This window comes from Mobula birostris, chromosome 11 (assembly GCF_030028105.1).
Source record: "Mobula birostris isolate sMobBir1 chromosome 11, sMobBir1.hap1, whole genome shotgun sequence".
NCBI classification, from domain to species: Eukaryota; Metazoa; Chordata; class Chondrichthyes; order Myliobatiformes; family Myliobatidae; genus Mobula; species Mobula birostris.
This window is the reverse complement of record NC_092380.1, coordinates 17625064-17650098: the sequence shown is the minus strand read 5'-3', so window position 1 is coordinate 17650098 and position 25035 is coordinate 17625064. Positions and strand designations below refer to the sequence as shown.

Genomic DNA, 25035 nt, shown 5'->3' with positions numbered 1-25035 from the left:
TAAATAAATAGTGCAAAAAAAATAGAAATAAAAAGTAGTGAGATAGTGTTCAAGCATTCACTAATTAGGACAGCTGCTCTTCACTTGCCCTGTCTGAACCTATCATGATCTTGTACATCTATAAAACCTCAGCTCCATTTGGGGAAAAAACATGTTTCTCCTTGGAGCAGAGAACGTTTAAGGAATGAATTAGTGGATGTGTTCAGAATTTAAAGCACAGTAGAGAAAAAAAATGTTTCCATACGCATGTCAGTTGGTAATCAGAGTGTGTTGATTTAAGCTAATTTGTAAAGAAAACAAAGGTAAAAGTGAATTTTATTTTGTACAGTAAGTTAGGATCTGGAATGCACTGCCTTCAAGGATGGCAGAAACAGATTCAGCAGTGATATTCGAAAGGGAATTGGTAGATTTACAGGACTAAGTGGGAAGAGGCAGGTAGTGGAACTGGATTATTTGTTCAGAGAGTTGGGATAAGTATGTTGGTCTGCAGGTTTTCTGTACCACAGAGTTCTGTTCTAACCTTGTATTATTGGGATCAGAGTGCTTGAATGTTTGAGTAAATATTGATGAGTAGAGAGAACCAACATCTAGTGACGAGTATATTGAAATCCACAATGTCATGGTCCTTTGCAGCATCTTAGCTTTTCACTATTTATAGAAGATTTTGCCTTTTCTTCCTTTAGTCGTAAATGAACAGCATCATGCTTTCTCACAGTGAACTCCATTCCTGATGAAGGGTCTCGGTCTGAAGCATCGACTGCTTATTCCTCTCCTTAGATGCTGCCTGACCTGCTGAGTTCCACCAGCATTTTGTGTTTGTTGCTCCATTTCCACTGTTTTGTCCACTTTCTAATATAGCTCTAAGAAGGATTATTTATGTGTGTAGACTGAAGGTGTTGGTTTTGCTGTCAGAGTGGAGACAGCTCAGAGATGTGATAACGGTATTCAGGATCATGAAGATTTTGGATGGTACAGTAAGAGAAACTTCATTGGTTGAAGGGTAAGAAACTTGAATGAATAGATCTAAGGAGACCAAGAGGAAATTGTTTGACTATTGAAGCTAAATCTTACCAAGGGGGTCATGACCAGGACAAACAAGTACGGGTCTGTTGTCTATATGGAGTCAGAATTAGGTTTATTATCACTGACATACGTTGTGAAATTTGTTGTTTTGCAACAACAGTACATAATGTAACAATACATAAAATATACTATAAATTACAATAAGAAATATATATTATAAAATTAAGTAATGAAAAAAGAAAAGCAAAAAGTAGTGAGATAGTGTTCATGGGTTTGTCGTCTGTTCAGAAATCTGATGACGGACGGGAAGAAGCTATTCCTAAAATGTTGAGTGTTTTCAGGCTCCTGTACCGTCTCCCTAATAGTAGTAATAGGAAAAGGGCATATCCTGGGTGGTGAGGATCCTTAATGGGCACAACCTTTTGAAGATGGCCTTGATGGTGGGGAAAGCAAGTTGCCTGTGATGGAGCTGGCTGAGTTTACAACCTTGTGCAACTTTTTCTGATCCTGTGCTGTGGCCTCTCTATACCAGACGATGATGCAACCAGTTAGAATGCTCTTCATGGTCCACCTATAGAAATTTGCTAGAGTCTTTGGTGACATACCAAATCTCCTCAATCTCAAGCTGAAATATAGCCGCCTTTGTAATTACATCAATATGTTGGGCTCAGGACAGATCTTCAGAGATGTTGATACTCAGGAACTTGAAACTGCCCATCCTTTCCACTGGTTGGTTTTCTTTTGGTGTTAGGTTCCTACATTCCACTGTGAGGAAAAACAACAAAAGTAAATAAAATTGGTGGTAACAAACATAAGGAATTAGTAGGAGTTGGCAACTCAGCCCCTCAGACTTTCTCTGCCCTATAATACAATCATGTCTAATCAGACCATAATTTCAATTCTTCATTCCTGTTTGCCTTGGTAACCTTTCATTGATCTCTCTATTTACCTCTTTGAAATATTGGAGAATTTTACTTCCAGTGCTTTGTGAGAAAGAGGCCCAATGACTCTCAACCCTCAGAAAAAGAAAATCACCTTATTCATTGAGTGGCCCTTTTAATTTGTTAGTGACCTTGTTTTAGATTCTCTACAGGAAGAAGCATCCTTTCCAGGTCCACCTCATACAGACTCTTCAGGATGTTATGTTTCAATCAAGTTTTCCCTCATTCATCTAAAGTCCTGTGGATGTCCAACTTTTATTTGTAAGGTATAATCTAGCTATCAATCTTGTAAACTTTATATAAGCTGCATCTAAGTAAGATGTTCAATACTGGACCTCGTATTCCAGATATGATCTCACCATTGTCCTTTATAACCCAAGCACAAAGTGGAGAGATTTTGTTTTGTGTTCAAATCCCCAAGAAATAAACATTATTAGTTTCCTAATTACTTAATTACTTGTAGCTGCACACAAGTGACCCCCCTCCCCCAATGTTATGGCAATTTGGCTAATAATAAATTTGCCTTTATGGAACTCACAAGCCACTACATATAATATAATTAAAAATACTCTTTATGTAGTGGGGGTGAGAAGTAAATAAACACTTTTTTTCTTGTGCATGCAAAGATAATATGGTTCATGTTACAGAAGATCATGATGTGCACTACTCTCTAGGAAATGGTGCCTTTTGCAAATGATTCTTTAGGGCACCAAAACTTCTCAGAGCTGCAATCTTCCACCATTTGGATAATGTCCTTGTTTCATTTTTCCTGCCAACTTGATTAATTTCATATTTTTTACATATTGTACTCCAGCTCTAGATCTATGCCCACTTAATCTTTGTAGCTGCCTTCCCTTCTCTTCACAACAGACTTTCAGATCTATCTATATTAGCAAGTTAAGTGACTGTAGCTTTCTGTCATTCAAGTTAGTTATTAATGCATTGACTTGGTTTGGGTTGATTTGGGGATGACACGCAGAGAGTGCGGAATGGTTGGAAGGAATGAATGGTTACGGTGTTGATAAGGTGCCAGTCAAGTCAGCTGCTTTCCCCTGGCAGATGATTGTTATTAGATCTGTGCTCATTTAGGCAAATAGGGAAGGATGGAGGTTGCTGGAAAGGCTTTGGGTTGTCAGGCAGAGTGAGTCAGTCCTTTGCTGAGGAATACCTAGCCTCTGAGCTACTCTGTCATTGCAGTATTTTATGTGGCTGGTCTGGTCGCCTTTCTGATCAGTGGTTCACCTGCAGCAGTTGATGGTGAGAATTTGGCTGTGATATGTCAGTGAGGGGTAATTACTTGACAAGGAATGAAAAATTTCATATCCGAAGTTGTTTTTGGTGAAGAGTCGGTTGCAGGTTGTATAAATGGAATTGAACTTTAAAAGGGTCATAAAATTAAAGAATGCTACAGCATTGGTAGATCCTGCTTGGTTCGAAGGGTCAACCTAATTCTTTCATAGGAAATTCAATTAATTTCTTGTTTCTTCCCCTATTATCTTAGTTATTTTTTCCAACTATTGATCCAATTTCTTTTGAAAATCTTTCTTTGTTAAGTTGGCAGAGGCAAATTCAGAGCATCTAAATGCCAATTGCTCATTCTGTTTCTGCTCTTTACCTTAAATCAGTTCCCTTAAGTTTTCTACTCTTTAACCATTGGAAGTATGTTTAAATCTAGAAATGGCACAATTTTGAAAACAGTGATCAAATCTCTTAGCCTTCTCCAAGGAGTACAATGTCAATCTCTTTAGTCTATCTCTATTACTAATCCTAGCTAAAATAGATTGCAGTGGAAGCAATGGAAAATGGAGTTCAATGTGAGAAGGCATCATGAGAGGTAATCAAAAAGCTTAAAATATCAAACCATTGATCGAGTAGATACTATTTCCTCTGGTGGCAAAGTCCAAAATTAGAGGAGTGAAATTGGGAAACTTTTTTTTTCACACATGGATTGTTGAATATCTGGAATACCATCCTCCATTTTGGAGGACTCATTAGGAGTCTTCAAGATTGATATTCATTCAGCAAATTTCTAGGAATAATGAAGAGTAAAGAGTTACTAGTCAATTGGATATTGCATGGATGAACAAATTGTAGGGGCTCAATGACCATAGGGTGAAAATGCAATTTGTCCAAGATCCTTTGACATTCTTCATCTTTTAGTAAAAAATCAAACTTGGATCTAATATTTGGCCTCTATCGGTACCCTTAATCTTGCTCTTTCTCAGTGCTTTTCGCTCGTGGTGTGGGGATCTGTGTTCCCTACAAGGTCAGTCTTTGCTGCAGTTGCTTTTTACAGGTTTTCTGTAGGTGCTCATTTTCTGTTGTATCTCTAGTCTTGAGCATTCTCATTTTAATCAGAGTCCATTATTGTGTGTGTGCCCCTCTCATTGCCGTGCGATGCAGATTCCGTCCTAGCAAAGTGCAGTGGAGGCCCACATTCCTCCACCTCCTCCTCTGGCCCTGGCCCCATGTGGCTGTTGACAAGCTGACAGTTTCTGACGGCTATGAATTGTAAATGTGCTCTCCGTTCTTGCAGTTCACTGTACTAAGATGGGCTGCCTGAGGCTGTACGTACCAGTTTGTAAATGTATGGCAAAATATTGTCATTTTTCATACTGGGGTACAGTGCTGGTGGTTACTGGTCTGTCACTCTTTTAAATGTTGCTTTCCTACAGTTTTTATGCAAGACCTGACTCGATGAGATTTCTCATGTTTAATCAGAATTTCTCAAGCATCTAAAATATGGCTGATTTAATTGATCAGAAATTGGATATCCTGTAATTTTTCTCTCCCTTTTGGGGATTAAAAGAAATAAGTTTGAAAATCGGGCTAAATTTTAAAGCAATATTTAAAAAGGTGGAAGGGGGAAAGCTATATATAGTTGCTAACCAGTTGTGTAAGTTGTATTCAATATGGCTTTCCATAGGACATTTAAAAAGGACTCATACAAAAAAGCTGCTGTTAAAAGCATCTGGTATTGGAGGTAACCGCGTGTTGGAGGTTGGTAATTGGTTGACAGATAGTTGGAATAAAAAGAATGTATTCCATTAGGTTGGCAAGTGCAGCTTTGAAGCTTCTGTTGTTGAACATATGTGTAAATGCTTTGAAGGAAAGAACAGCATATTCAAGGTTATAGATGACAATAAATTGTGAGCCGCTGTAAATATCATAAATGGATTTGGGGAGCTGCAAGGAGATACAATACAAGGGCACAGAGCAGCAGTGAACCATACAGTAGAAATGATAGGAAGTTAGTCTTTTTTAATTAGTGTAAGATTGAAAGATTTTTGTGTTCAGACAGACCTCGTACACAAATCATTCAGCCATTTGCAGGTATGTTGCAAGTAACTAGGAAGACAAATGGTAAGTTGGCCTTTACTGCAGGAGTAGAAATGCTTTGCTCCACTTTAGTGCAGAGTCTGGTGAATCTGAATATGGAATATTATGTACCAGTCTGGTTTCCTACCTAAGGAAGGATATATACTCTGTATACATTTATTAGGTACGGGAGTGAGTCTCTGTCATAACCCATCCACTTGTGCATTCAGAGATGCTCTTCTGCACACCACTGTTGTAACTCACAGTTATTTGAGTTACTGTCACCTTCCTGTGAGCTTGAACTAGTCTGGCCATTCTTCTCTGCCTTCTCTCATTAACAGGGTATTTTTGCCCACAGAACTGATACTTTTTGTTTATCGCACCATTCTCTGTAAACTCGAGAGACTTGTGCACATGAAAATCCCAAGGGATCAGCATTTTTTGAGGTACTCAAACTGCCCCATCTGACGCCAACAATCATTCCACAGTCAAAGTCACTTAGATCATATTTCTTCCTCATTCTGATGTTTGGTCTAAACAACAACTGAACTTCTTGACCCTGCTTGCTTTTACGTATTGAATTGCTGCCACTTGATTGGCTGATTAGACATTTGCATTAACAAGCAGGTGGCCACGGTCTACGTTCAAAGCAGAAATTTATTTTTGTATCTAAAAGATCAAGGGGTATAGGTTTTGTGCAGGAAAGTGGTACTGAGATAAGAGGTCAGCTGTGATTTTATTGAATGGTGGGAAAAGCACAAGGGAACAGGTGATATTCCTTTTGATATAGATTCTTATCTGATTCTGCAAATCTCCTTTGCCATTATCTTGGATTGTATCTGATTCTTGATATCACATCCACTTTTCCACCCACTCATTCATGGGTAAAGGCATCTCTGAGAAGGTTAAGTTTTATTACCAATTTTTTTAGTGGTAAACTCCCATCTTGAGCTGTTGCAGCTTAAACTATAAAGGTACTTTTGCAATAACTTTGAAACAGGAATTCCAGAATTTAGCTCTGAATGTCTTGATTGACTTGAATACGCTGGATCATTCCATATCCTCAGTCCAAAGCATTCACAAGCCTTTGAAGAAAGAAATTTCTCATCTCAGTTGTAACTGGTAGTTTATTATGCTGACACTGAATTTTACACACTCCAGTCAGGGAAAACATAGGAAACGGAAAGCATGTAATTTACCAATTTTTCTCTGACCCTTCAGTGAGAGCACTTCAATATTCTAAAGCCTGACCTACAGAACCATTGAAAACTTACAACACACAAGGCCACAGTTCAGCCCACGTCTCTACTATTGGACAAAGAGTTAGCCAACCTAATTGCAGTACTGTTTCTCTAGCCCTGCAGGTCACAGCTCTTCAAGTACATATCCAAGTAGTTTTTAAGTGTCCTGAAGGCCTTTACCTCCATCATAAGAACATAAGAAATAGGAGCAGGAGTAGGCCATCTGGCCCATCGAGCCTGCCCCGCCATTCAATAAGATCATGGCTGATCTGTCCGTAAACTCAACTCCATCTACCTGCCTTTTCCCCATAACCCTTAATTCCTTTACTATGTAAAAACCTACCTAATTGTTTCTTAAATATATTTAGTGAGGAAGCCTCAACTGCCTCCCTGGGCAGAGAATACCACAGATTCACCACTCTCTGGGGAAAAAAACAATTTCTCCTCATCTCGGTCCTAAATCTTCTCCCCTGAATCTTGAGGCAATGTCCCGTAGTTCTAGTCTCACCTACCAATGGAAACAACTTTCCTACTTCTATCTTATCTATCCCTTTCAAAAATTTGTATAATCCTTTAATAATTTTGTATCATCCTTTCAAGCAGTGAGTTCTGAGACCCCCATTTTATCTCCCCTCAATCCGCCTATCTATTACTTTCTCCTACCCCCTGGTTTATGGTCACACAATTATGTGAAATGCATCCTTCATGTATACTCTGAGATTCTTAATTTTATTTAGCCTCCTCTGTTCCATGTAAAATAACCCAAGCTTATCCAATTTCATAGCTAAAATTACATCCTAAGAAATCTCCTGTACACTCTGTATCATGCAAGTGCACCTGTCCTATAATGTGCTGACTAGAATAGAGTCAGAGTTGTACCGTGCAGAAATAAGCCCTTTGACTCACTATATACGTGCCTGCCATTCTGCTTGTTTGTTTAGCTACTTATTTATTTATTTCGCGATGCAGCCCAGAGTAAGCCCTTCAAGCCATGCCACTCCAGCAAACTAACAATAAAATTATGGGACAATTTTATAATGACCAGTTAACCTACCCATACGTCTTTGGACTGTGGGAGGAAGCTGGAGCACCCAGGGAAAACCAAAGCATTCCACAGGGAGGATGTACAGAGACTACTTACAGAACGGTGCCGGAATTGAACTCTGAACACTGGAACGTGCTGAGCTGTAATAGCATCGCGCTAACCACTAAGCCACCATGGCTAATCTATATTAATTGTCAATTTAGGTTATTGTCTAGATGCTTAAATGTTGTGAGAGTACCTGCTTCTTCCATCAGATTCAGGTTCATTTATTTATCACATGTACATCCAAATGTGCAGTGAAATACTTGTGTTAACAATCAGCACAACACAACGATATGTGGAGGGGCAGCCCGCAAGTGTTGCCACACATTCTGATGCCAACATAGCATGCCCTCAACATTCAGCAAATCAACAAAACCAACAGCAACAAAACAAAATACAACAGCTGGACAAGTCCCTTTCACACTCTGCCATCCACCCATAGGGCTCCAGCCACTAGACAGGCCATCTATGGGCCTCCAACCTTCATCTCCTGGCCTGGACTCACAGACATTGAACGTGCTAACCCAGGTGCTTTGAGCTTTAGCTTCAGCCTCCAGTTTCGACCCCAGACCTCACTGATCATGGGACCTTGACCTCTGGACTTGCATGGACCTCTGATGCTGGGGCTCATTGACATGGACCTCTGACCCCAGAATTCATTGACCTGGAGGGATCACCAGTGCTTGTTCTTGGGGCCTCCCAATCACTGTCCTTGGCCACATAGTTCACTATTCTTTGCCCTTGGCACTTGCCGACCCAGCTCCCAGGGATCACTGGACTTAGACCACAGAGTGCCCCCAACCTAGAATCCAACCATCAGCTCCTACCCTTAACTGCCCCGACCTCTAATGCCGCCTTGTCCCTATCCTTAAACCCTAACCTGGCCCCTAAATTTATGCACGATGGACATCGCAGCCTGGCACCGCCTTGAAAATCACCTTGGGCACTGCAACAAGCTCCTGAAACCACTTTCTTTCATGATAGTTAAGTGCAAATTCAGCACCCTGATCTGGTTTGGTGCTCTATTAGAATCAGAAGACTAGATCTGGAATCGTGTTAAATCTCAGTCCTTCATACTTCAACCCTGTAATCCGTAATCAATATTGCAAGCAGTCCTTCCAATACCTTCAAGAAAAGTATAGATGTAGAGAGCAAGACTACCGCAGTGGTGCATGACTTTTTTTCGGGGAAAAGTTTTATTGACAAGCAAAACACTTAAATGCCATTGTCATGGCGACTGCTATTCTGACTTCAGTGTTGTTCAGTTAAATAGTTGCACGCAACAGCACAGTAGTCTGCATACTGCAGCTCCAGGAACCACTCTCTACGGAGTTTGGTGGTTGCGTGGAGCCTCCTGATGTCAAAGAGGTTGCCATTTATTCTGAGGTCCACTGCCACGCCGCTGCTGTCTTCAATCCCGTTGTGGAGAAGCTTGGTAACACACAAGAGGAAGATGTTAAAGAGCACTGGCGCTGGCACACACCCTTTGCGTACAAGGAAGGACTCGGACTCTTGTCCTCCTATGGTTACCCGAGCAGTCATCCCATCGTGAAAAAGGCGGAAGATGTTAAAAAATTTATTGCGATAGCCAAACCTGAGGAGGACATCCCATAAGAGCTCTCCTTGCAGGGTGTTGAATGCTTTGGAGAGGTCGACAAAGGCCATAAACAGGACCTGATGTTGCTCCCTGCACTTTTCCTGACGCTGCCGGGCTGTGAAGGTCGTGTCGATTGTGCTCCTGTTCTTCCTAAATCCATACTGCGATTCAGGCAGCATTGACTCGATGATGTTGCTGATGCGTCTCTGAAGCATCACCTTAGCCAGGACCTTTCCAGCAACAGAAAGCTGTGAAGCTTGGGTAACCTACAGCCGTCACATCAAGTCCTTGGAGCACTTCCACATAATATGCCTCCAGCGCATTCTGGGAATTACCTGGCATGAGCGGGTGCCTCACACTGAAATACTTGTAAAGACCCAACTGCAGGAGTATTGAGGCCATGATCACCCAGCATCAGCTGCAGTGACTGGGGCACATGATAAGGATGCTCCCATGTCGGCTACCCTGCAGAGTGTTATACGGCCAGCTACATCATGATTGACGCTCAGCTGGAGGACCGAAGAAGCGCTATAAGGATCAGATGAAGAATGCTTCAAGGAAGTGTAAGATCAGACCCGAGGACCTGGAGGATGTTGCTGCTGACTGTACCACTTGGCGACAGCTGTGTAGGGACAGGGTTCGTATTCTGGAGATGGAAAGAACAACCAGAAGAGAGCCAGGAGAAATGCAGCCATGGTTGCCACCACTACCAAATATACATGTCCCACCTGCAATAGAGCTTGTGGGTCCAGGATAGGACTGTATAGTCATCAAAGATCTCACCGTTAAAGGAGTGGACGTCGTCATCGGATTTCAATGGACAACCGAAGAGAGAGAGCAGTTAAATAGAGATAATACATTTTATTTGAGAAATCTGAAAGCTAAAAGGATGTCTGGTTAGTCATTGACTTTCAATGGATAGTAATGGATTTTCATGAGAGTGACAAGTTTCAAGTCATTTTCATTGAATTGTTTGGGCTAACAAGTGTACCTTCAGTCTTCTACTTTTTTAATGTTTTAAATTTTGATTAATTTTAATTTTTGATTTTGTTTTAATGTGACTGTAAGTACCTTTCAGAGATATTCAAAGATTTCTGGCAGCTGGTTTTGCCTGGGGGTGTGTGTGTGTGATTTTACCAGCTATCAAACTGGTAAAAGGCCACACACCTTCCTGCACTATATTCCATCTGCCACTTCTTTGCTCTTTCTTCTAATTTCAATAGGTTCATTTAATGTCAGGGAAATGTATACAATATACATCCTGAAATCCTTTTTCTTCACAAACGTCCACGAAAACAGAGGAGTGCCCCAAAGAATGAATGACAGTTAAACGTTAGAACCTCAAAGCTCCCAGCAAAAAAGCACCAAGCACTCAAGCATGCATCAAAGCATCAGTAAAGACACAGACTTGCAGTACCCCAAAGACTACTCATTCACCCAGTAATTCGACATTCTACGGGCTCTCTCTCTCCCTAATAAGGGAAAAAGAGGTGTCCCCATGTCATAGCAAGAGGGGAGACATAACAAACAACTCGCAGATGTATGATGTTAAAAGTCTGTTGTGTCGCTTTTTCCTAGCTCTGCATCCAGAGAGTCGGCTCCAGAAAGGCTCAGGTCTCTGGGCTCGCAGCCCACGGCAGCTAACCTGCTGCTCCTGATGTTCCATGTTCTCATGCACGCCTCAGGCAGGGGCACCGGCCTAGAATCAGCCCATCTCCAGAGCCATGAAAATCCGGCACCCTGAAGGTGCACCAGCCTTCCAGGCCGGGTCCTTGGGATATCAAAAAGCGGCCAGTCATGAGGCTCTGAGAGCAGTTTCCATTCCCACAAAGAACTGAAGTCAGAGTGTAACTCCAAGTCAGGGTCTTCAAAAGAACCTTGAAAAGAAAAAAAAGAGATACCAAATATAGAAATGGAGCTGTTTCTGAAGATGCAAACAAGGGAGTCACCGTTTTAGCTCCTAATTTGTCTAAGTCCTCCTGTAAACTTCCTGATTCCTCACTCTGCTTGCCTCTCCATTTATCTTTGTATTGTCTGCAAACTTGGCTACAAGACCCTCAATTCTGTCATTCAAATCATTGACATATAATGTGATCTCAACACTGACCCTTCTGGAGCACCACTAGTCACCAACAGATAACCAGAACAGGCCCACTTTACTTCCACTCTTTGCCTCCTGCCAGTCAGCCAATCTTCTACCCATGCTTGTATCTTTCCTGTAATACCATGGGTTCTTAACTTGTTAAACATCCTCATGTGTCGCACCTTGTCAAAGGCCTTCTGAAAACCAAGTAAACAACCTCCACTGACTCTCCTTTGGCTGTCCTGTTATTTCCTCAAAGAATTCTAACAGATTTGTCAGGCAAGATTTCCCCTTAAGGAAACCATGCTTACTTTGGCCTCTTTGATAGTGTCCCCATCTAATCAACTTTGGCTAGCTCCTCTCATGCCTCTGCAATTCCCTTTACTTCCACTGTAATGCTGATATATCTGATCTTATTTTCTCCCTCTCAAGCTGCTCTGTGAATACTATCGTATTATGATCACTGCCTCCTAAGGGTTCCTTTACCTTAAGCTCCCTAATCAAATTTGGTTCATTACATGACATCCATACCAGAATTGACTTTACCTTAGTGGGCTCAATCACAAGCTGTTTTAAAAAGCCAACTCATAGGTATTCTGCAAGTTCTCTTTTGGGACCCTGCGTATTAAAATTTTCCATCACTATTGTAACATTGACCTTTTTACATGCATTTTCTATGTCTCACAGTAACTTGGTACCCCAGATCCTGGCTACTGTTTGGAGGTCCGTATATAGCTTCCATCAAGGTCTTTTTACCGTTAGTTTCCTAACTCTCCTCAGAGGGATTCTACATCTTCCAATCCTATGTCACTTCTTTCTAAAGATTTGATTTCATTTTTGTTTACCAACAGAGCCACCCCATCCCATCTGCCTACCTACCTTGTCTTTTCGATACAATGCGTGTTCCTAGATGTTCAGCTCCCAACTACGATCTTCCTTCAGCCACGACTCAGTGATACCCACAGCGTCATACTTGCCAATATCTAACTCTGCTATAAGATCATCTACTTTATTCCATTTTATGTATGCATTCAAATATAACATTTTCAGCCCTGTATTCATCACCCTTTTTGATTTCCCCCCCGTGTTACATTTCAACTCATCCTACTGACTGCAATTTTGCCCTATCATCTGTCTGTCCTACTTCACAGACTCACTATAGTATGGATCGACTGGTATAAAGACCTCCTCATCCTCAGCCCTATCACTCAGGTTCCCACCTCCCCCTTCCCCCCCGCCCCCGGGTAAATTAATTGAAACTCTCGCCATCAGTTCTAACAAACCTGTCCACAAGGATATTGGTCCCCCTTGGTTTCAGGGGTGACCCATCCTTTTTGTACAGGTCATATCTTCTCCAGAAGAGATCCCAATGATCCCGAAATCTGAAAGCTTACCCCTGCATCACTTCCTCAGTCACTCATTCATCTGTACTATCTTCCTTGTTGCTGAGGGGAATGGCCACAGGGGAGCCCTGCAGTGACTACATTACCAGAAGTTTGAGAAATCGATGTTCATGCCGTTAGGTTGGAGGCTACCCAGACAGAACATAAGGTGTTGTTCCTCCAATCTGAGTGTGGCTTCGTCATGACAGTAGAGAAGGCCATAGACTGAAATTTTGGAATGCGAATAGGTAGTGGAATTAAAATGGGTGGCCACTGGAAGATCCCACTTCTTAGATCCCGGCGAAATGGTCTCCTAATCCACGTTGGCTCTCAGGGATATACAGGAGGCCACTCCGGGAGCACTGGAGATAGTATATGACCCCAAAATACTCACAGGTGAAATGTTGCCTCACCTGGAAGGGCTGTTTGGGACCCTGAATGGTAGTGAGGGAGACTGTGGAGGAGCAGATGTGGTACTTGTTCTGCTTGCAAGAATAAGTGCCAGGAGGGAGATCATTTATGATTTTAGTTTTAAGAGTTGGACTTGAATGACTATTCAATCTCCAATCTAAAGATACATGCTGTCATTTTAAAATTCCCATTGTTAATTCTGCTGCTACTTCTAGGCTATGTATTGTGACACCCCTGTTCCTAGGTATAGTGGTAATTCTCCTGTCAATCAAGCCTCCGGAACAAAGTGACTAGGAATTATTTTGCACATATTGTAAAATTATTCTTCACTATTGGAAGAAGTGAGGTGGTGGGATGGAGATGCATCTCTGCCAAAGGAGGTGAAAGGTGTTCCTTCTCTTTGCTAGCCTGCAGGTCACCCTTGGGTAAGGAGTAGCACCTGCTTAACCCCCCCCACCCCCCAAATCAGCGTCACGTTAAGCCATGGGAGCAGGAGGTGGATGACCATATGAGCAACTGGTGCATATGACAAGTCCTGGTTATGCGACCACTCACGCCAGGCAGACAACCTCTGAAGAGTGTTGATAATGGCTGGGATCACACGTCTTGTAAAGGCACCGCCCAGAGAAGGCAATGGCAAACCACTTCTGTAGAAAACATTGCCAAGAACAATCATAGTCACCTATGTCATATGACACAGCAGATAATGATGATGATTTTAAGAAGTTTTTTTGTGGGGAGATGATAGTGTCCTTCGTGTACCTCCCCTTTTTAAATAGATGGTGTGGAATAGATCATTTGCCCCAGTGTATTTGGGTAACAATAGTTGAATAGATTTTAATAAATAAATTAATGGATTAAAATCCACTTTGAATTACACTGAGAGAGTCATGCTGCAAGTTCCAGTCCACAATCAGTCGTGTGGCTGACAATTATGTCATTACACACTTTGCACACGATGGAATCCAGCCATGTAACCATATCGCAATAATTACACCCTTCTGTCTTTGTTGTTACTGTTTCACCACTAAGCAGATTTTAGCTACAGTATTAGAAACTCATGCAGGGAAACTCCTAATATGCATTTAAGAATTTTAGATAAAATAATACACAGACTTTCTCTTAATTTATTTATAGATTTATAGAAAATTAATTCATGGCCTTTATTTTTTGAGATGTTGGTGTTGTCAGTAAATTAATGTCCATTTCTGATGGCCTTGAGAAGGTGATGGTGAACTGCCACTGTGAACTGTTGTATTCATTTGGTGCGGATGCAGAGGGAGCCATTGTATTTAGGCATCTATAAGGTAACAAGGATATTATTCCAAGTTGGTAAGTCTCATTAGGGGAAGGAGTTGGCAGGCAAGGAAAATTTAGGTGCTCATGTTTCCTGGTTCTTTGGTAGTAAAGGTTTCTACTTTGGAAGGTGTCATCGATGTAACTGCAGTTTAGAGTATAAATGATACACTGCAGCGATAATATATCGAGACTTTTCCTGAATGCCGATGAACTTGCGTTGTTGGGGTTCTTCAATGAGACAAGTGAGAAGTATTCTTTCCACTTTCTGACTTGCACCTTGTGGATGGTGAAAGGGATTTGGGAAGTTGGAAGCTAAGAACCTGCTGTAGAGTCTCGGGCTTCGGACCTTTTCTCATACCAACAGCATTTGTATTATTAATCCAATAAAATTTAAAGTCAGTAGTTGCATCATTAATTAGGAACCTTGATGTTATGATTAGCATATTTTCACTATAGTTTATGACCCTATCGAAACCAATGGAGGACTTACGGACATGGAATAGAATGAACACTGGATGTCTGTCAAATAATTTGGATTTTCTTGGTATCATCCCGGAGGTTCTTTCACCATTTTGAGCAAGGAATTCCTAGGAATTGATGGGCTTGTTACACTTTTACAAGGAGGCGTCAAAATCATCCATGTGTTTTTTCTCTCTCCATTTGGTGATCCCTAAAGTTTTCTAATGATCGCTGCCTCCTGGTGGGCCATTGTTCGGAGTCAGTCTTGAAACACCTGTTTTCTCAGGTGACTAAAAGCTGTGTTGATGCACTGAAAAAGGTGATGAATTTCATCACTGGTGCTGAGTCATTGGTAGCTCCTGAGATATGAGAGCTGGTCTGTATGAGTAGGATGTTAAGTGTAAGACCCGTCCTTGTACACTTCACTGAATAAGTTAGCAATGATCTGACCCAGAAATTGGCCTTGAGGAATTCCTACAGTAATGTTCTGGGATCAGATAGTTGATCTCCAACAATATTAATATATCTCTATGAGGGATATATTACTCTACAGACAACAAGTTTATTCTTCATGTCCCATTGGCCAGGTCTGTTAGGGCTCCTCAAAGTTACAATCTGTCAACTTAGCCTTGATTTCAAAGAGTCATTCTTGTCTCACCATTGGAGTTCAGCTCTTTTGTGACATAAGGTCAGTCGATGTAGTTATTAGAGGATGGCTTTTTGGCAAGATGCCAACATGTTAAATTTGAGGTAGGTGGGGAAGATGCCTATCAACCATGTCCCACAGGATGATTATAAAGTATTTGAATTAAACAGTAAAATATATTGATCAGCACCTTACAGCCAATGTCAACTGTTAAAGTTACAATCTTGGTAGTGCAATGCAGCTGATATTTTTGCAGATCTTAGCACTGCCTTTAAGTCCAACCACTGACATACAAAATGTGCTGTGCTGTACTGTGGAGATGGGAATTAATGACGGCGATGATTGATGCTGTAGTGTTTCTGTGTGAAGCCTGGGAATGATTTGGTGGATCTTGCTCAGATGTTGCATGCTGGTCTTGTCAAGGGCTGCCAGCTAATACTGTCGTTATTTATTTGTATGGTAGCCTTGGGATTGATGCTGAACTGTTGGAAATTCTCTTTAGATTATTTTTGGAGCCTTTGTACAGATACCCTTTCTTTTTCTACCCTGCCATCCTTTCCATTATGAGAGATCCAGTTGTTCAGTCCACCCAAGTGTTCATTTTTAAACAGTGCATGTAAAGTGTCCAAGCTATTTAACAAGCTGTGAAAAGATTGCACTATGCCATAAAACATAAAATCATTGTAGAGCACGATAAAAAGATGACACATGTTTGGTAGATTGAAGATTGTTCGGCCCTGGGATCTTGGAGTGGAGGTGGTACTGATCCACATTTTTCAATTATTCTTGTCAAGCCAGACATGGGGATGTCATAATCAGATGCAAGTAATAGCAAGAATTTTTACCGAGATCAAAGACGAGGTAAAAGGGCTGAGATATTTTAGAAAACCTCCAAAAGTGTCTTGAAGATATTGTGTCAGAGAACTGTCAGGAGACCAGGGTGACTCCACAAGAAATCTTGCAGCATCTTGAACTTTGCGTATTCAAACAAGAACATATTTTTCTTGATCCAAGTGTTTTAAGATTATATATAAAGAACAAATTAAAGAGCATTAGGGCATGATGTAACAGCTTTTCTCCATTTAAAATTTCAAACACATACAAATCATCTCCTCTGGAGAGCATTGAAAAATCACAAAAGAATTTCAGATGCTGGAAATTTGGAATATAAACAAAGTGCTGAAAATACTCAATTGATCTGCCAGTGTCTGTGCAGAGCAGAATCGAGTTTATGTTTCAGGTTGATGACCCTTCGTCAGAACTGAACAAGTCAGTGCTCTGGAGAATATTTGCCCAGACTTGGACGGAATTATTGATTTTCATATCTTTTGGATAACCCAGTTTATGTAGAGCAGGGGTTCCCAATGCTCTTATACCAATGGCCATTAACTGAGGGGTCTATGGACCCCAGGCTGGGAACCCCTGATGTAGAGGTGTGATGATGTAGATATCAGTTTGCATACTTGTGATAACGTAAAAATCAAGTAATCAGATTGATGATTTGAATGGGACATGGGTAGAATTCCTTTGATCGTTAAACTAACTCCATGGTTTTTTTGCATACTAAAGGAGGTCTCTGTTTAATATCTCTACCGAATGATGACACCCCTGACAGTACAGCAATCCCTCAGTACTGCTGTGGCATATCAATCAATGGACTGTGACTTAAGCCCACAGCATACTGACCTGAGGTAAGAGTAACCCGCTTAGCTACAGCTGATGTTTTTTTTTGCTCCCATTATGCCATTTGGTTAAGCTGGAATCTGATTTCCCATGCACAGAGCTAATTGTAAATTTGGCAAATGATGGAAATGAAGACGTTTACCTAGCCAGTACCAATTACAACCAAGGGTTGAGTTATTGGGATTTATACTGGGGTTCTGGAAGGATGAATTGAAGCCAAGTTGCTTGTTGGTTTCTCTGGGTAGACTGTGGCGAACACAGCCAGTGTTTTAGACTGGAATTATTCCTGGCATGTCTGTGTTTATTAGCGGCCTGTTTATGTAATTGAAACCTAGTCTTCAGTGATAACAAGCTTGGATCAGCATTCAGTTTACATGCAGATTCGTGGTGTACCTTGTGCTCTTCACACCCACCATGGCTGGTCATGGTCTAGTTAGTAAGGTGAATAACATTGTAACTCCCAGCAGGGCAGAGAGAGTACTGCACTGTGAGGACATGTTGGAGATGAGATTGAGGGTGCTGGGCCACTGGGGGAGTGGTCAGGCATGAAGGTGTGGTCCAGTACCAGGGATTTTGAATAAAGTAGGAGAGAAAGCGTAAACGTTTTCTGCTTCTCAGTGAATGCAAAGAATTCCATGGTGTTGTTCAAAGAACAACGGCAAAATTCTAGTATTTATTTCTTAACCACCATCACTTGAAATAAACCACATAATCGTTCAGCTTATGGAGGAGTTTTTTTAATATAGTTAGCTGGTGTGCAACAATGATTACATGACGAAAAAGCTTCAGTGATTGTAAAGACTGGAGCAACCTTGGCATCAAAAAAAAAAAATTGTATTAATGTAGTCATCATGATCTTCTTTGGACATTGTTTCTCGACGTCTGGTTGTACCAGGATTTTGTTCTGTGGCACCAACCTTGACCCAGGTCACCATTTGCAAGCTGAAGCAGTGTGCGGTATAATTGATGGGAGGGGACAGGTGTTGGGGGAAAAGTGATGGGGATTTTGTGTGTATAGTTACTCTCCCACCAATCCCACACTCTTGTGTTCACTTCCTCATGGGAAGGCGGATGGATAGTTAAGAATCAAAAAGAAAAGTTGATGATTTAGCAAAGTGGTGAATCTTTTCTGGAATTATGCATAAATAGGTCCCACTTATAGCCCATGGGAAAATCTTTCTGACAAAATTGCTAGAGCTCTTTGAGGATATAACAAACAGAAAGTTTTTTTTAAAAAAGGCAATGTTTTTGGATTTCCAGAAGGCATTCTTGTGTGCTGCATTAAAAATTAAGATACAAATTAAAAGCTACTGGCATTGACAGTAATATATTAGCATGAGATAAGAATTGGCAAACGGAGTAGTTGAGATAAATGGGTCATTTCATGTCAGCAAACGGGTGTCACAAGGAACTGTGCCGGGGTCTCAACTGTTTATATTAATGACTTTGATGAAGGGGCACAGTTCACTGTAGCCAAACTCACTGATGCTGCAAAGATGGGAAAGCAAGTAATGAAGACAGGGCTTATCTTAAGAAGAAAGGTTGAGCCAGTTTTCATATTTGCTATGACGTAGACTCAATGAATGACTCCTTTGTCTGCTCACAGAGCAATCAAACACACACTCACTCACTCACTCACTCCCTGTAACTTTTCTTGCACATTCCCATCAACTCCCTTAGATTCTGCTACTCACCCACCCAACGGGGGCAACTTTTGTTTGGTGTCCAATTAGCATACCAACATTTGTGATGTATGAGCCCTTATGGGAAACCCACACAGTCACAGGCTGTGCAAACTCCACACAAACAACACTGGAGATTGAGTTTGAATTCGGACTGCTGGAACTGAGAGGCAGCAGGTCTGCGCTGCCTGGACTATGCCATACCATGGAGTTTGGAAGGATGAGGGGAGTTAATTGAAATGAGAATTTCAGAGGGGGATTGACACGACAGATGCTGAGGGGATGTTTCCACTTATAGAACTCTCGGCTTTCATGAATAATGGGCCATCCACTAAGATGGAGAAAAGGAATTAATTTCCAAGGATTGTGACTCTTCGGACTTCTACCCGGGAGAGCTGTGAAGGCCACGTCATTTATCATCTTCACGGCTAAGACGGATATTTGGTGTATTGGGAAACTGGGACCGTGAAACAGAAACTAAGATAGGGATTGTAAAAGAGAGATGTAGCATGGAAGCGGACGTTTCACCTCATAGGTCCCTGGCAGCCATCGATACTAACCCTCCCTTGATCCCATTAATATTCTGTACATCCCCATCAGCTGGCCCAATAGTACCACTTGCCTGTACAGTAGGTGCAACTTTGTGATCAATTAACCTTCCAGATACCACCTTTGAGATGTGGGAGGAAAGCATCAACCAACACAGTCACAGGGAGAACGCGAAAACTTCACACAGGCAGTGTCCAAGGTCAGGTTTGAACTTGGGTCTCTGGCATTGCAAACCAGTGACTTGTTTAACTGTGCTGCTACCAGCTGACTATTTCTGTTACCAGCTGTGACTTGACCCTAGTCGTAGGGTCCAGTCCAATTTACCTACAATTAATGCTGTATTGATGAAATTGCAGAGGAGATTTATAGGGCCATATTGACATCTCATTTGTTATGCTGCTATATTAGAGTGAGTTGTGGGAAGTGTAGTGGCCACGTTACTGAACATGGACACCATGTTGGAGAGGTGACCGGTTCTTTGAGCTCTGTGCTGGGAGAAACTGCTCAATGCTGAGTCACCAGGTGGAAGGAGGCCAAATAAACCACACCTTAAATTCCCTGGCACAGGAAGGGTGAGGAGGCTGCTCGCTCACAGACATGATTTAGGCCTGCAGTTGTCATGGCAACAGCTGCACTGACACCAAAGGTTTTGGAGGGAGTGCGTTCACTGCCGGTCCCAGGGGAAGACAGTTTGTGGTATGTCTCATTGCATAGCTCTTGGCTTTTGCCATTGCTCTGGGCAAGACCTAAGCTGTGCAGCCAGCCTTGTATATATAAACAGTTCTGCTCTCGTGCTGATGTGATGGTTGAGAGAAAGAAGGGAGGCTTTTGGACTCTGTTCTGGGTTTTGTTGCCATAGTGATATGGTGGTCAGATTCAGTTCTGCCCTTCTCTCCTCTCTGAAAATGTCATTTCCGAGCCGTGAGTCCAGTCTTCTGGGTTGTTTTTCCTGGCTATTTCTGGAGCGTAGACCCAGTGAGCTCCTTCATTGCAGGCAGCTGTTAGATCATGGAGGGGCCTGACTGGGGCAGACTCTGAGTTGCAGTTTGTTTTACTTCCTTTGTGTGAACAGACCAGGACTGCAGCAAGGTTTAACCCTGGTTGTATTTCCTACTCAGCGAACACTAGGTGCTGCAGCCTGCTGTATCTGGCAGTTTACATGGAAGCAGTCTTTAATTGGACCCACAAACTCTGTTTTAAAACTTCCTTTTTTTATATTTAAAGGGCTCTCAAACACAACTGTAGGTTGAAAACTGTGTCAGCTGCAGTGGTAACTTGATCATCCTGGTATGACACTGAATCATTCACATGAGGATAATCTCAGATTAAATCCCTGGTCTGATTTGATTTTGCTGCTCTTGTACAAGGATTGCAGCCTGGATGTGAGAGCCTCCATGCTGGTGGTATAAAGAGGAAAAGTCACCCAGGGTCTGCCTCTTGGTTGTTGTTTGCTGACCTTGTTGAGTAGGCAACTGACCAGGGCAGTTGCTTCCACTTGCCTGTCACTTTAATTTTCCATCCCATTTCCACTCTGACCTCGGTCTTCAGACTCGCACATTCCTCCAACAATGTCCAACCTATGCTTGAGAAACAGTAGCTCATCTTCTGTTTGGACACGTTGCGGTCCACTGCACTCAATACTGAATTCAGCAATTTCAAGTAATCACCTTTTTCCCTCCACAAATGTGGCTATACCTCTTTGTTTCTATTTTTTCCCTCGGTCTCTTAACTGCTGGCTGTTAAAGTAGTTGTTACCTTGACAACTTGGGTCTGCACCCTATCAGAGATTTTCTCTCTGTTCTCTACCCCTCCCCCCTGCAACTTGAAACAGGCTTGTTTTCTCACTTTTCCAGTTCTGCTGAAGGGTCCTTGACCTGAAACAGTGATTCTGTTTCTTTCCCCAGGACACTGCCTGACCCGCTGAGTGCTTCCAGCATTTTCTGCTTTTGTTTAAGCTACACCAGTCAGGGTAGCTCCTTTGACTCATCCTTTCATGATGAAACACAAGGATGGTTCAGATCATTCAGCCCCTCTGCCGTTTAATTAAATTGTGACTGATGTGTATCGAAAGTCCACTTACCTGTCTTTGTTCCATTCCCTGTGATGCAAGCCAACAACAAAACAATCACCTTGCTTTGGAAACAGCAGTTGTCCATCCATCTCCACAATTGCCAAGGTAATTCTCCCTTCCTACAGCCATACAGAAAGGGTACATTTGATTACTCTTAATTCACCATCAGTTCTTACTATCGTTTTAGTGACTCCATAATTCTTAAGAATGGGGGAAAAAAAATCAGTTTCACATCCTTGCAATTTCTTTTTTCCCTTTGGAAAAAAATCATTGATAAAACTATTGAAATGTGCAGCACATCGTGTCTGTACTGGCCTGTTAGCTGTTAATGCTGCGATACCTGCAAGTCTCTGAAAGTTTTTAAGTCTTTATCTAATTCTCTCTTGGAGATTACTGAACCCACCAGCCAATCAGGCAGTGATTTCCAAATCCTCATCCCTCACTGTATGAAGATTTTCCTTGTGCTACTTTCGGTTCTTGAGCCACTCGTCACATTAACTCTGTGTCCTCTTTTTTTTGACTGTTCAGCTACTGAAATTGATTTAACTTTATTTCCTCTACCCTCTCTGCTTTAAGAACAAACCCTTGTTCACATAAACAAACCCAGTTTGTTCACATAACTAATCCCTCATCTTGCCCTCGCCCTTGTGCTTTAGTGGGAGGACAGGTTTATGCAGGTTGGATAGCGGGAGTGCAGGAACTGTCAAACTGATGTGGAGTTCTTGGTATTTGTTAAAATAATTTATCCTTGAGGTGTGGGCTTTATTGGTAAGGTCAATATTTTGTCCATTACAGCATCCTGCAAGTTTGATATTTCAGTGTCTCACAAAGCCCACTGTGGGCTTTCAGCTTCAGCTGCACTGGGACACAGGAATTTATCACAGGGGAAGGATTGGTTTCCTTAAAAATTATTGAGCTTGGTGGGTTTTTATAACAATCTAAAGGCATCTGCTCATTTTTATTGTTGCCAGGTTGTTATTTGCAGATTTAAAATACAGTGGATTCCGGTTAATGGGACACATCGGGACCTGTACATTTCAGCCCAATTAAGCGACTGCCCCAATTAGCCAAAGTTTCATGGAAATAGTTATTAAGGTATAAAAAAGAAAAACTACTGTTTAACTCAGTAATAAATTATGTATTTAAATGAAATGCTGAATAAATACTCTATATTTTATACTTTATTTTATTGTCGCCAAACAATTGATACTAGACTGTACAATCATCACAGCGATATTTGATTCTGTGCTTCCCACTCCCTGGATTACAAATATTAAATATCAAAAATATTAAAAATGGTAAAAAAAATAGTAAATATTAAAAATTTAAATTATAAATCATAAATAGAATAATGGAAAGTAAGGTAGTGCAAAAAAAAACCAAGAGACAGGTCCGGATATTTGGAGGGTATGGCCCAGATCTGGGTCAGGATCCGTTCAGCAGTCTATCACAGTTGGAAAGAAGCTGCTCCTAAATCTGGCCGTACGAGTCTTCAAGCTCCTGAGCCTTCTCCCGGAGGGAAGAGGGAGGAAAAGTATGTTGGCTGGGTGGGTCGTGTCCTTGATTGTCCTGGCAGCACTGCTCCGACAGCTTGCGGTGTAAAGTGAGTCCAAGGATGGAAGATTGGTTTGTGTGATGTGCTGCGCCGTGTTCACGATCTTCTGCAGCTTCTTCCGGTCTTGGACAGGACAACTTCCATACCAGGTTGTGATGCACCCTAGAAGAATGCTTTCTACGGTGCATCTATAAAAATTAGTTAGGGTTTTAGGGGACAGGCCAAATTTCTTTAGTTTTCTCAGGAAGTAAAGGCGCTGGTGGGCCTTTGGAATTAGAATACTACCAGAACTACTACAGTACTATAAAACTGCATTAGTTCCCAGTAGTAATGACAGAGGAATTCATTCAGTGTACGCTGATATTTTCTTTTGATTGACTAAACGAACAAAATCTGTGCAGACACCTAGTGCGGATAACGGACTGCACATCAATTAGTGGTTTTGGCGGTTGCATCCTCAAATCTTCATTTTAATTGTAACATTCAAGATGATTATTGATACCTTCAAATTCTTCATAGTTCCTAACTTGAAGCAGTAAAATTGTTTTATTTTCACTCCCGGCTGTTTCTGGCATCTCCAAGCCTGAATGTTTGAAACCTTACTGAGCAAAACAGTTGTGAATTGTCTTACTATTTATACTTGCCAACTATCAGTGATAAAAATTCACTGCTTTTGGGATACAAACATGCAATTTGTATTTAAAAACTGTTCGTTCTAAGCACAGTGTAGTGTCTCAACGGCCACATGATGTGACACTAGTCAGAAAATGTTCGGGAGTAGTCACCTGCCCCTATTAAGTGGCCTAGTGTCCCAATATAAACAAAGGGAATCCAGGCTATTTTCTTGATTTGTTTTTGTGCTTTTAAGAATTACCCCAAATAATGGCTGCTTCGATTAACTGATGGCCAAATTAACCAGAATCCACTGTATGTGATACAGATCCTTAAAGTGTGCTGTTTTAATTTGAGCTAAAATTCTTGAATTGCCAATACAAACCCCCTAAACACCTTGGCCCTGTGGGTAACATACCCTTGAGTCAGAAGGCAGTATGGGCACCATTCCAGAGCTTTGATGTAAATGTGCAAAACTATGGAACAGAAATCTAAAATAGGTAATAAATTCAGTTGGAAATTGTAGGGAAAAAACTTGTTATCCAGTAAGTTGTAAGAATGTGAAGCTTGCCACAATACTGAATGGGTTGAGGCCAACAACAGAGATAGGAGCCTGGATTAGCATATCCTCGAAGAATGGAATATAAAAAAATGTTGGAAATGTTGAAGGCAGCATTTGTCAGGAAAGGTAACAATTGCAGGAAGGCTTTCAGCATGGAAGGAGCTATGCACCAAATCATGTCCATGATTTGTACATGAGCAGCCCAAGCAGTTGCAATCCACTGTTCACTCCCCATTATCTAATGCCTTTTACAATGATTGAGGCTGCTTCTGCTACCACCCTGCTGGTTTAGTCGGGACCCTAAAATTTGTCTTTGTTCAGCTTTTATTCTTCTATTTTTAGACTTTAACCTTTTTCTTTAGTGTGGCAATCTGTCCTGGACACAATAATATAGTGCTGGCAGAACAACTAGTCTACCATCAGAATTAGAGAATGTGAAACATGCAGAAAAAGAGTAGACAGCTTCCAGTCTCCTGATTTGAATTTATCAATTTCAGATTATCTACCTGCTGGTAAATTTACACCTCTTGGCCATCTATTTCTTCATTTAATTGACCCTTTCTCACTTAATGTCTCTCTTTCTAACCTCAACCTGGACCTTCCCTTTCATTCCTTTCTCTCTTCAACATCCATTTTTGCCCACTACTTTGATCAGTTAAAAAGATGGACTGAGTAACGGCAAATGGATTTCAACTTGGATAAGTGTGAGATAATGATTTTTGGACTTTCAAACCAAGGTAGGACCTGTACAGTAAATGCAAGGCACTGATGAGTGTTGTCGAACAGAGGGATCAGCGCACAGTTCATCAGAAGTCCAATTGCACTTTCCCAAGG

The 25035-nt window shown here is 41.5% G+C and overlaps 1 protein-coding gene across 4 annotated transcripts in view; it reads left to right on the top strand.

The window, feature by feature from the left end:
* The window catches only part of tcf20 (transcription factor 20), a 67734-nt gene that overhangs the window by 2992 nt on the left and 39707 nt on the right, over positions 1 to 25035 (top strand). For 3 of the 4 annotated variants that reach the window (XR_011887718.1, XR_011887719.1, XM_072271791.1), the window contains exon 2: positions 17057 to 17178. The exons of the other annotated variant lie outside the window; for it this stretch is intronic. The gene's annotated coding sequence lies outside the window, so the exon portion shown is untranslated. The remainder of the gene's footprint in view (positions 1 to 17056; positions 17179 to 25035) is intronic. 4 annotated transcript variants of the gene reach the window in all.